Source organism: Accipiter gentilis, chromosome W (assembly GCF_929443795.1).
Source record: "Accipiter gentilis chromosome W, bAccGen1.1, whole genome shotgun sequence".
Taxonomy (NCBI): Eukaryota; Metazoa; Chordata; class Aves; order Accipitriformes; family Accipitridae; genus Astur; species Astur gentilis.
In genome coordinates this window covers 33,780,202-33,792,075 of record NC_064918.1, presented here as the reverse complement: position 1 = coordinate 33,792,075, position 11,874 = coordinate 33,780,202, and positions in this window count along the sequence as shown.

Here is an 11,874-nt window from a genome sequence, read left to right as displayed (position 1 = left end):
GGAAGTGGGGAATGATGAAAACTTCCATGGATTCAAAAAGCGACTGGACAAATTTCATGGAAGGAAAAATCCAGCAAGGGCTATTAAATATACTACTTTTGACTTAAGTAGTCCTTGGGGTGTCAATTACTAGAGGCTGTGACTTTTCTGGGAAGGTATTTTTTTGAAGTGATATTAGTGTTCCCTTTTTCTTACTTTAGTCATTCAGTGTTAGCACCTGTTTCTGTACAATCTTCACTATTCTAGTTGGTTTTGTGCTGCTCTGCAGATTTTGAGAAGACAACACTTTGTCAGTCACTCTTCTAAATTTCCTCAAGTATTGCTGCATCTGTCATGGTCACTGCAGCACTCCATCACTGAGGGTATATTAAATATCAAACTCCTTTCCAAATAGAGGGGTTTCCCAACGGTGTGAGGGGAGGTCTTGACTCACTTCAGCCTTTTGGTGATGGTCATCCTCATCCCCCAGGAGGTACCTGGCACCGACCCAACTCTGGCTATACTCTCAAACAAGCACAGGCTTGGGATAGGGTGGGCAATGCTGGATTCACAGGAACTAACAAGGGAGCTGAGTACTCGATAAACTCCTGCCATTCAGTGATGTCTGCCTGCCCCCTCATTTGTGCTCAGTACCTCTATAAAGAGCTAGTTGGTCTCAGGAGCAGCATGAAGTTCAGAATATTCTTAAGACCTGGCTCCCATACTTATGTATTGTACTTGCCACTTCAGCAGGGGTACTAAGGACACTTCTGGCAGGATTTTATCTGTCTGATATCAGGTATGTGACATTCCCACAGGGATGCAGAGAGGCAGCAGGGCAGGCCACCTGTGGCAGGTAAGAGGCAGTCAAAACTTAGAATCATAGGATCATAGAAAAAATTGGGTTGGAAGGGACCTTTAAAGGTCATCTAGTCCAACCCCCCCTGCAATGAGCAGGGACATCTTCAACTAGATCAGGTTGCTCACAGCCCCGCCCAACCTGACCTTGGTTTCCAGGGATGGGGCATCTACCGCCTCTCTGGCAACATGTTCCAGTGTTTCACCGCCCTCATCGTAAAAAAAATTCTTCCTTATATCTAGTCTAAATCTACCCTCTTTTAGTTTAAAACCATTGCCCCTTGTCTTATTGCAACAGGCCCTACTAAAATGTTTGTCCCCATCTTTCTTATAAGCCCCCTTTAAGTATTGAAAGGCCGCTATAAGGTCTCCCCGGAACCTTGTCTTCTCCAGGCTGAACAACCCCAACTGACTCAGCCTTTCTTCCCAGGAGAGGTGTTCCATCCCTCTAATCATTTTTGTGGCCCTCCTCTGGACCTGCTCCAACAGGTCCATGTCTTTCCTGTGCTGAGGACCCCAGAGCTCGATGCAGTACTCCAGGTGGGGTCTCACCAGAGCAGAGTAGAGGGGCAGAATCACCTCCCTCGACCTGCTGGCCATGCTTCTTTTGATTCAGCCCAGGATGCAGTTGGCTTTCTGGGCTGTGAGTGCACATTGCAGGCTCATGTCCTGCTTTTCATCCACCAGTACCCCCAAGTCCTCCGCAGGACTGCTCTCAATCCCTTCATCCCCCAGCCTGTATTGATACGGGGGGTTGCCCTGACCCAGGGGCGGGACCTTGCACTTTGCTTTGTTGCACTTCATGAGGATCGCACGGGCCCACTTCCCAAGCCTGTCGAGGTCCCTCTGGATGGCATCCTATCCCTCAGGCGTGTCAACTGCACCACTCAGCTTGGTGTCATCTGCAAACTTGCTGAGAGTGCACTCAATCCCACTAGCTATGTCATTGGTGAAGATATTAAACAGGACTGGTCCCAGTACGGACGCCTGAGGGACACCACTTGTGACCAATCTCCATCCGGACATTGAGCTGTTGACCACTCCTCTCTGGATGCCACCATCCAGCCAACTCCTTATTCACTGAATGGTCCATCCATCAAACCCATATCTCTCCAATTTAGAGGCAAGAATGTTGTGGGGGACCGTGTCAAAGGCCTTACAGAAGTCCAGGTAGATGACATCCGTAGCTCTTCCCTTGTGTGCTGGTTTTGGCTGGGATAGAGTTAATTTTCTTCACAGTAGCTAGTATGGGGCTATGTTTTGGATTTGTGCTGAAAACAGTGTTGATAATGCCGAGATGTTTTCACTACTGCTGAGCAGTGCTTACACAGAGTCAAGGCCCTTTCTGCTTCTCATGCTGCCCTGCCAGTGAGTAGGCTGGGGGTGCACAAGAAGTTGGGAGGGGACACAGCCGGGACAACTGACCCCAACTGACCAAAGGGGTATTCCATACCATGTGACGTCATGCTCAGCATATAAAACCTGGGGGAAGAAGAAGGAAGGGGGGACATAGGGAGTTATGGCATTTTGTCTTCCCAAGTAACCGTTACGCATGATGGAGCCCTGCTTTCCTGGAGATGGCTGAACACCTGCCTGCCGATGGGAAGTACTGAATGAATTCTTTCTTTTGCTTTCCTTGCGTGCGCAGCTTTTGCTTTACCTATTAAATTGTCTTTATCTCAGCCCACGAGTTTTCTCACTTTTACCCTTCTGATTCGCTCCCCCATCCCACTGTGAGGGAAGTGAGTGAGCGGGTGTGTGGTGCTTGGTTGCTGGCTGGGATTAAACCACAACACCTTGTCCACTGTGTAGTCACTCCAACATAGAAGGCCACTAGGTTGGTCAGGCAGGACTTGCCCTTGGTGAAGCCATGCTGGCTGTCTCCAATCACCTCCCTGTCTTCCATATACCTTGACATATCTTTCAGGAGGATCTGCTCCATGATCTTACTGGGCACAGAGGTGAGGCTGACTGGTCGGAAGTTCCCAGGGTCCTCCTTTCTACCCTTTATAAAAATGGGTGCAATGTTTCCCTTTTTCCAGTCACTGGGGACTTTTCAAATATCATGGAGAGTGGCTTGGCAACTACATCAGCCAGTTCCCTCAGGACTCTGGAATGCATCCCGTCTGGTCCCATAGACTTATGTATGTTCAGGTTCCTCAGGTGGTCACCAACCTGATCTTATCTTAAAGTGGGAGAGACTTTGCTCCCCCAGTCCCTGCCTTGAGGTCTATCCACTCAAGAGGTGTGGGAAGAGAGGTTGCCAGTGAAGGCTGAGGCAAAAAAAGTTGTTGAGTACCCTCGGCCTTCTCCTCGTCCGTTGTTACCAGTTTGCCAGTCGTGTTCATCGGAGGGGTACACTTTCTTTGACCTTCCTTTTCTGGCTGACATACCTATAGAAGCCCTTCTTATTATTCTTTGCATCCTTTGCCAAGTTTGGCTCCAGCTGCGCCTTGGCCTTTCTGACCCCATCCCTACACAAGCGGGCAACGTCCCTATACTCTTCCCAGGATACCTGTCCCTGCTTCCACTGCCTGTGCATTTCCTTCTTGCCCGTCAGTTTGACCAGCAGGTCTTGACTCATCCATGCCAGTCCCTTGCCTTCCTTTCCTGATTTCTTACATCTGGGGATCGAGAGCTCTTGCGCTCTATGGAAAGCATCCTTAAAGATCTATCTGCCAGCTCTGTTCTGCTCTCTTGTCCCTGAGGGCAGTTTCCCAGGGGGTCCTCTTGACTAACTCCTCAAACAGCTGGAAGTTTGCTTTCCTAAAATTCAGGGTCCTGACTTTACTCTTCACCTGTCCCATATCCCTCAGGACTGCGAACTCCACTAGTGCATGATCACTGCAGCCCAGGCTGCCTCCAATCTTGACATCTCTCATTAGCTCACTCGTGTTGGTGACCAACAGGTCCAGTATCGCACCCCCACTGGTAGGGCTGTCTATTACCTGGCTTAAGTAGTTATCCTCGATGTACTCCAGGAGTCTCCTGGATTGCCTACAGCTCAACGTGCTACTTTTTAGCAGATGTCGGGGTGGTTGAAGTCCCCCAGCTGGATGAGAGCCTGCAAGCGAGATGCCTCCTGGAGCTGGAGTAAGAAGGCTTTGTCAATAGGCTCCCCTTGATTGGGTGGCCTGTAGTAAACACCAACCACAAGGTTCCCTTTGTTGCCTCGGTCTCTAATTCTTACCCATAAGCTTTCAACCTGCTTGTGGCTATTCTTCAGAGACAGGTCTTCACACTCTATCCATTTCTTGATGTAGAGGGCAACCCCTCTGCCCCTCCTTCCTCGCCTGTCCCTTCTGAACAGCCTGTAGCCATCTATAGCCGCACTCCAGTCATGGGATTCATCCCATCAAGTTTCAGTAATGGCAACTAGGTCATAGCTTTCTAGCAGCATGCTGGCATCCAACTCCTGCTGTTTGTTGCCCATGCTGCGTTCATTGGCATAGAGGCACTTCAGCTGGGCTGTAGGACGTGTCACCTTTTTAGAAGAACATCCCTTAATTCCTTTGAGGTATTTCACCGGTGTTTCCCTGATGGCTCCTATTACCTCAGGAGCCCCTGGCTCATCTCCATAAGACTTCAAGTGTGCTCCAGTGTACCCAGCACGTCTTAGAGCAACAGGCTAAGGGCCCTCGCTAGCACCCCGTCCCTCTAACCTTGGCGTGTCGTCCCTTGGCTTGTCACGGGCGAGCCTGATATTATCCCCTCCCCCCTTCAAGTCTAGTTTAAAGCTCTGTCAATCAGCCCCGCTAGCTTGTGAGCAAAGCCCCTCTTCCTCCTTTGAGAAAGGTGAATCCCATTTGACGCCAGCAGGCCTGGTGCCATGTAGGCCATCCCATTATCAAAAACCCCAAAATTGTGGTGGTGACACCAGCCACGGGGCCATGTGTTAATAGACTGGGTGTGTCTGTTTCTTCCAATATGGCTGCCCACAACTGGAAGGATAGAGGAAAAAATTACCTGTGCTCCAGATTCCCTTGCCAGCCATCCCAAGGCCCTGAAGACTCTTTTGATTGCCCTTGGACTACGCGTTGCAGCTTCATCACTACCCACATGGAAGACCAGTAATGGGTATTAGTCCAAAAGCCATACCAGGCTAGGAAGCTTCCTAGTGATGCCCTTAACCCGGGCCCCAAGGAGTCAGCAGGCTTCCCTAAGAGGTGGGTCTGTCCGGCATATTGGGGTCTGTCCAAGCAGTTGCTTTCTCACTCCCCCACAGCGGGATGGGGAAGAGAATTGGAAGGGCAAAAGGGAGAAAAACTTGTGGGACTGACATAAATACAATTTACTAAGTGAAGCAAAGCTGTGCACGCAAGCAAAACAAAATAAGGAATTCATTCACTACTTCCCATCAGCAGGCAAATGTCCAGCCATTTACAGGAAAGCAGGGCCTCAGCATGCCTAACAATTACTTGGGAAGACAAATGCCATAGCCACAAACATCACCCCCTTCCTTCTTCTTTCTCCTGAGCTTTTATTGCTGAGCATGATGTCACATGGTATGGAACATCCCTTTGGTCAGTTGGGGTCAGCTGTCCTGGCTGTGTCCCCTCCAGACTTCTTACACACCTCCGAGTACTTGCTGGGGGGGCAGAGTGGGAAAAAGAAAAGGCCTTGACGCTGTGTAAGCGCTGTTGAGCAATAACTAAAACATCCCTGTGTTCTCAATACTGTTTTAGTCACAAATGCAAAACACAGCACCATACGGGGTGCTATGAAGAAAATTAACTCCATCCCAGCCAGACCCAGTACAATGAATCAAATTTCTCTAATTAATTCATCCATCCATTGACTTGCTCCTAGTCTGTACTGTTGCAGGTGAGAGAAGAATCAGGGCTGAAGAAATCCAGGGGCATGAACCTAAAGATTAGACTAAGTGATACAAGTTTTAAATAACTAGAAAAAAACCAACCAATCTCCAAAGATGAATGGAAGAGAAGTTTGCCCCTGGAATTCAGACTGGGTTTGAGGAAAAAAAATCTCTTCTTAGTGATAATTGTTAGCATCCCAACCATAGGTGCTGTTAGAAATTACAGGCAACCTCCTTGGATCCTGGTTTGTGTTTAACAATTCACATTGCTCACACCATTCTATTCTTTAAGCATCTGCTTTCAAACTGTCGTGGTTTAAGCCCAGCCAGCAACTAGGCACCACGCAGCCTCTCACTCACTCCTCCAGTGGGATGGGGAGGAGAATTGGGAAAAAAAAGTAAAACTCGTGGGTTGAGATAAGAACGGTTTAATAACTAAAGTAAAATAATATAACAACAACAATAACAATTAATAATAATAGCAATGAAAAGGAATATAATAAAATAAAATATATTTTTTAAAAAAATAATGCCCAAGAAAAGACAAGTGACGCACAATGCAATTGCTCACCACCCGCTGACCGATGCCCGCGCAGCTATCCGCCCCTCCCAGCCAACTCCCCCCAGTTTATATACTGAGCATGATGTTCTATGGTATGGAATATCCCTTTGGCTAGTTCGGGTCAGCTGTCCTGGCTATGCTCCCTCCCAGCTTCTTGTACACCTGCTTGCTGGCAGAGCATGGGAAATTGAAAAATCCTTAACCTAGGATAAGCGCTACTTAGCAACAACTAAAACATCAGTGTGTTATCAACATTATTCTCACACTAAATCCAAGACACACTGTACCAGCTACTAAGAAGAAAATTAACTCTATCCCAGCAGAAACCAGGACACAAACTCATTTTAATTGCCACTTATGATAATACTGAAGTAAAACTGTACAAATCTGCTTTCAAAGAAAGTAATGCAGTAAGCAGTTGCTATAGCATTAGATTGGAAATTTTTCCTTGGCACATGTTCTGAAATAGCAAGATTTTTATCATGAGCATTGATAACTAGAATCATCACAGACTAATTGTGGACTACTGCCTCTTTCTTCCTTAGAGAGGAAAAGCACTAGGAAATAGTTTAGGATTTCAATAGTGCTGGTAGTCACAAATCCCTAGCCCACCTATACACACATTACAATATTCTGTTGTAGTCAGAGATGTTTCCAGTTGGCATTCCCAGACTCATCAGTTTGACTGGATTGTATAGCTACCAATGGATTATCTACAGATCTGTGTTCAAGCAGCAACTTGTAAACTCAGAAGTGTCGTTATACTTATTCAGTGAGGCATAAATTCTGGGCCAGATCGGATCAGGAGTTCTGTACTTTTCTCTCTTTTGCAGGAGAACCAGAACTGCATAGTCCTTTAAATGAGCCAACCAAGGGACTTTTCTGAGTCCTTATACCATCTTTAAATATGTGAAAAAGGAGAGGGAGAGCAGAGCACCTCAGCTTGAGTTCTTCTGGCTGCCAGAATGCAAACAGCATTTCAATATGCTCTTAAGTAGAAGAAGGTATGTCTTAGAAAATACTGAGCTCTACTCGCAACACCTGTGAGGCTGATCCAGGGCCTCAGTTTTCTTTGCCTCATCTCCCCTATCACACATGTCCCTGCACTCCAAACACTCACGTTGTTAGTCTATGAATATAAAAGCACATGATTTCCCAAAGAACCTAGAAAAGAAAAGATAACTGCTAGGATTTCTGTCATGAGCAGAACTCAGTATTTTCTAAGGTATACCTTCCAAGCACCGTTGCCCATATCCTCACTGAGGAATGCAGATGCTCCAGAACATAGGGGCTAGAGTTCATAATTTAGTGAGATCAAATAGCCTGGGCCAAAAGTGACTCCAAACTCAGGTTCAAAATTCTCTCAGTAGTCAACAGGCGAGTTTGAGCTGAAACCTGCAAAACCATCTGTAACTGCCATTACACACAGAAGGCTGACTCCAATAGATGGTGTCCTTCAGACAGCAGAACTAATGGGCCTTGTTTTCTTAGATTTGTATTTTCCTTGTTACTTGCACCACAGCAATTCCAACTTCTAAATCTTCTATTACCCATCAGCAGTTTCACTTTCTTTCTCCCTCCATTTTCCTTCTACAGAGGCAAAAGGCTGTATGTGAAGATTGGCTCTGATCTATGTACCTGATGATTATTCTGCTTGGCTTGCTGGCTGGCCACGTAGAAAAGAACTCAAGATAATGTGAAGTTAAATAGGATACACTAATTAGTGCCTTTTCTCCCTCTATCTACTCAGAGGCCAAATCTTCCGTGATGCTAAAGGGAAGGTATGGTCTCTTGGTACCTCTGAACCTAACCTCCTGCTAGTTTGCGTACTGTAAAAAGCACCTCCCCTACCTCCGATGACCCATGTTCTTAATTTACAACAATACCCTGTGAACCCACGAGCCCCAAAACCCATCACTTCCCTTCTCACAGAATTGGAAGAACAGGGAGTAGTCATTCTCACCAACTCCCCTTTTAACAGCCCCATATGGCTAGTGTGCAAACCCAATGTGTCTTGGCGTCTGACCATTGACTACTCAGGCATAAACTCTGCCTCCTCTCCACTTCATGCAGCAGTCCCAACAGCTGCTGAAGTACTCAACACATTTCATGTTGCTTCTTATCTACACATGGTGGTTTTGGATGTTCTTCCAGTACCCTATCTGCTCAGACAACCAAGCTTGCTTTGCTTTTACTTGGAATGGCATTCAGTACACCTTTACTGGTTTACCTCAAGACTATCGCCATACTCCTACCATTGTTCATGGCCTGTTAGCCTCAGCCTTAGCTGAAATTTCTCCCACTCCTGATGTTTCTCACCACCAGTATATTGATGACATACTCCTGGGCAGACCTACAGGCAAATCTGTTGCACAAGATATGACCCTCTTAATTTCATCCCTCAAAGAATGCTGGGATCTTTCTATTCCTTCTGGCAAATGCCAGAGTCTTGCCCAGAATGTAATTTTCTTAGGAGTCTCCTTCTGTGTTGGTACCTAAGGTATTCCTGAAAATGTCTTGCAATTTGTTTTATCTTTACCTTCTCCCTCCTCCAAACACAACCTCCAGAGCCTCTTAAGAACTTTAAGTTTTTGGCATGCCCATGTGTCCTGGTTTTGGCTGGGATAGAGTTAATTCTCTTTCTAGTAGCTGGTATAGTGTTATGTTTTGGATTTAGTATGAGAATGTCGTGGTTTCAGCCCGGCCGGTAACAAAGGACCATGCAGCCGCTCGCTCACTCCTCCGCCCCCCTCCGGTGGGATGGGGAGGAGACGGAGCAGAGAAAAGGAAAAGAAACTGGAACCTCGAGGGTTGAGATAAAGGCAGTTTACTGGGACAAACACAAAGAGATTACAACAACAACAACGGCACTAATGAAAGAAAAAAGTATACAAAAAGAGTGATGCACAGTGCAACTGCTCACCACCCGGGACCCGACGCTCCGCCGCTTCCCCCACCGAAAACAGAGACCACCCCCCGGCCCGCTCCCCATTTATATACTGGGCAGGATGTCACATGGTATGGAATAGCTCCTGGCTAGTTCAGGTCAGCTGCCCCGGCTATGCCCCCACCTCCCAGGTTCCTGTAAAAATTAACTCTATCCCAGCTGAACCCAGGACATTATCCACCCCTTATTCTATACCATCTACATCATGCCCAGATCTTACATTTTTTTTCCAATCAACCACTACAACTTTCCTTGTCTTATATATAAGTATATGGACTCCACCCCCTGACCTTGCACACACACACACGGTGTTCCTTTAGCCTATGGGCTATCCCTCTAATGTGTCCATCGATTTTGGGGCTCTATCTGTTGTAACAGTTCTTCAGGATAAGAGAGAGATGGTGTGAGATGTTGGGTTGTTGTACGCTGCCTCTGGAACTTGTGGCTAGTACATTTGGTGTAACTCATGCCCCTGGTCTGCAGGTCAAAGATGTTGATCTTGAGGAAATTGGTGGGTGCCAGTTCAAGTTCTATCGCTGTTGTACTTGGCTCAGTTTCAAAAGTCCATCCTGTAGTCATTTGAATAATTCTCACAATAATACCCTTGATATGGCATATAGACACTATAGATACAATGACATGCATTGGCAGGTTATTTAGCAGTTAAATATCATACAGCCCAATTCACTGGCTATTCTCTCCCAAAATCAAATCTCCCTGAGGTACACATCGAACCTCCCCATCCTTCTGCATCACCCACCAGGTGTACCCAGGTCCTTGAGCAAAAACAAACCCTTGAATGGGTTTGCTTCTGCTTGAGGGAGGACTAACCCAGACTGTCTTTCCTAACATACTCCTCATGCGCACTACAGGGACTTTATCCCCTTCTACAGTATGTGGATCTCTTGGTTGGGCGGGGCCAGCCCGATTGGCAGATCCTCTAGTATTAACTAACCAGGTGGCTTTTGTTAAATGTGTATCCCAATGCTTGAAAGTTCCACCCCCCATCGCTCTCAATGTAGTTTTCAGCAGTCCATTGTACCATTCAATTTTTCCGGAGGCTGGTGCGTGATAAGGGATGTGATACACCCACTCAATGCCATGTTCTTTGGCCCAGGTGTCTACGAGGTTGTTTCGGAAGTGAGTCCCGTTGTCCGACTCGATTCTTTCTGGGGTGCCGTGTTGCCATAAAATTTTCTCTTCAAGGCCCAGGATAGTGTTCTGGGCAGTGGCATGGGACACGGTATGTTTCCAGCCACCCAGTGGTTGCTTCCACCATTGTAAGCACATGGCACTTGCCTTGGCGTGTTCGTGGGAGTGTGATATAGTCAATCTGCCAGGCCTCCCACTGTTTATATTTCAGCCATCGTCCTCCATGCGACAGGGGTTTTTGCCGCTTGGCTTGCTTAATTGCAGCACATGTTTCACATTCATGGATGACCTATGCGATAGTGTCCATGGTCAAGTCCACCCCCTGATCTCGAGCCCATCTGTATGTTGCATCTCTTCCCTGATGGCCTGAGGTATCGTGGGCCCACTGAGCCATAAATAGCTCACCCCTACGTTGCCAGTCCAGGTCCACCTGAGACACTTCAATCTTGGCGGCCTGATCTGCCTGGTGGTTGTTTTGATGTTCTTCAGTGGCTCGACTCTTGGGTACATGAGCATCTACGTGACGTACTTTTACCACTAGCTTCTCTATCCGAACAGCGATATCTTGCCACAGTGCGGCAGCCCAGATGGGTTTACCTCTGCGCTGCCAATTGCCCTTCTTCCATTGCTGTAGCCACCCCCATAGGGCATTTGCCACCATCCATGAGTCAGTATAGAGATAGAGCACTGGCCACTTTTCTCTTTCAGCAATGTCTAACGCTAGCTGGATGGCTTTCACCTCTGCAAACTGACTCGATTCACCTTCTCCTTCAGCAGTTTCTGCGACTAGTCGTGTAGGACTCCATACAGCAGCCTTCCACCTTCGATGTTTTCCCACAATGCGACAGGACCCATCAGTGAACAGGGCATATTGCCTCTCATTTTCTGGCAGTTTATTATACAGCGGGGCTTCTTCGGCCCGTGTCACCTCTTTCTCTGGCAACATTCCAAAATCTTTGCCTTCTGGCCAGTCCGTGATCACTTCTAACATTCCTGGGCGACTGGGGTTTCCTATGCGAGCTCGCTGTGTGATCAGTGCGATCCACTTACTCCACGTGGCGTCAGTCGCGTGATGCGTAGAGGAAACTTTCCCTTTGAACATCCAGCCCAGCACTGGCAGTCGAGGTGCTAAGAAGAGCTGTGTTTCAGTACCAACCACTTCTGAGGCGGCTCGAACTCCTTCATATGCTGCCAAGATCTCTTTTTCAGTTGGAGTATAGCGATCCTCGGATCCTCGATATCCCCGACTCCAAAACCCCAGAGGTCGGCCACGGGTCTCCCCAGGTGCTTTCTGCCAAAGGCTCCAGGTAGGGCCATTCTCCCCAGCTGCAGTGTAGAGCATATTTTTAATATCTTGTCCTGTCCGGACTGGCCCAAGAGCTACTGTGTGAACAATCTCCTGCTTAATCTGTTCAAAGGCTTGTCGTTGCTCAGGCCCCCATTTAAAATCGTTCTTCTTCCGAGTAACTTGGTAGAGAGGGCTTACAATTTGACTGTAATTTGGAATATGCATTCTCCAAAAACCCACAACACCTAAGAAAGCCTGTGTTTCCTTTTTAT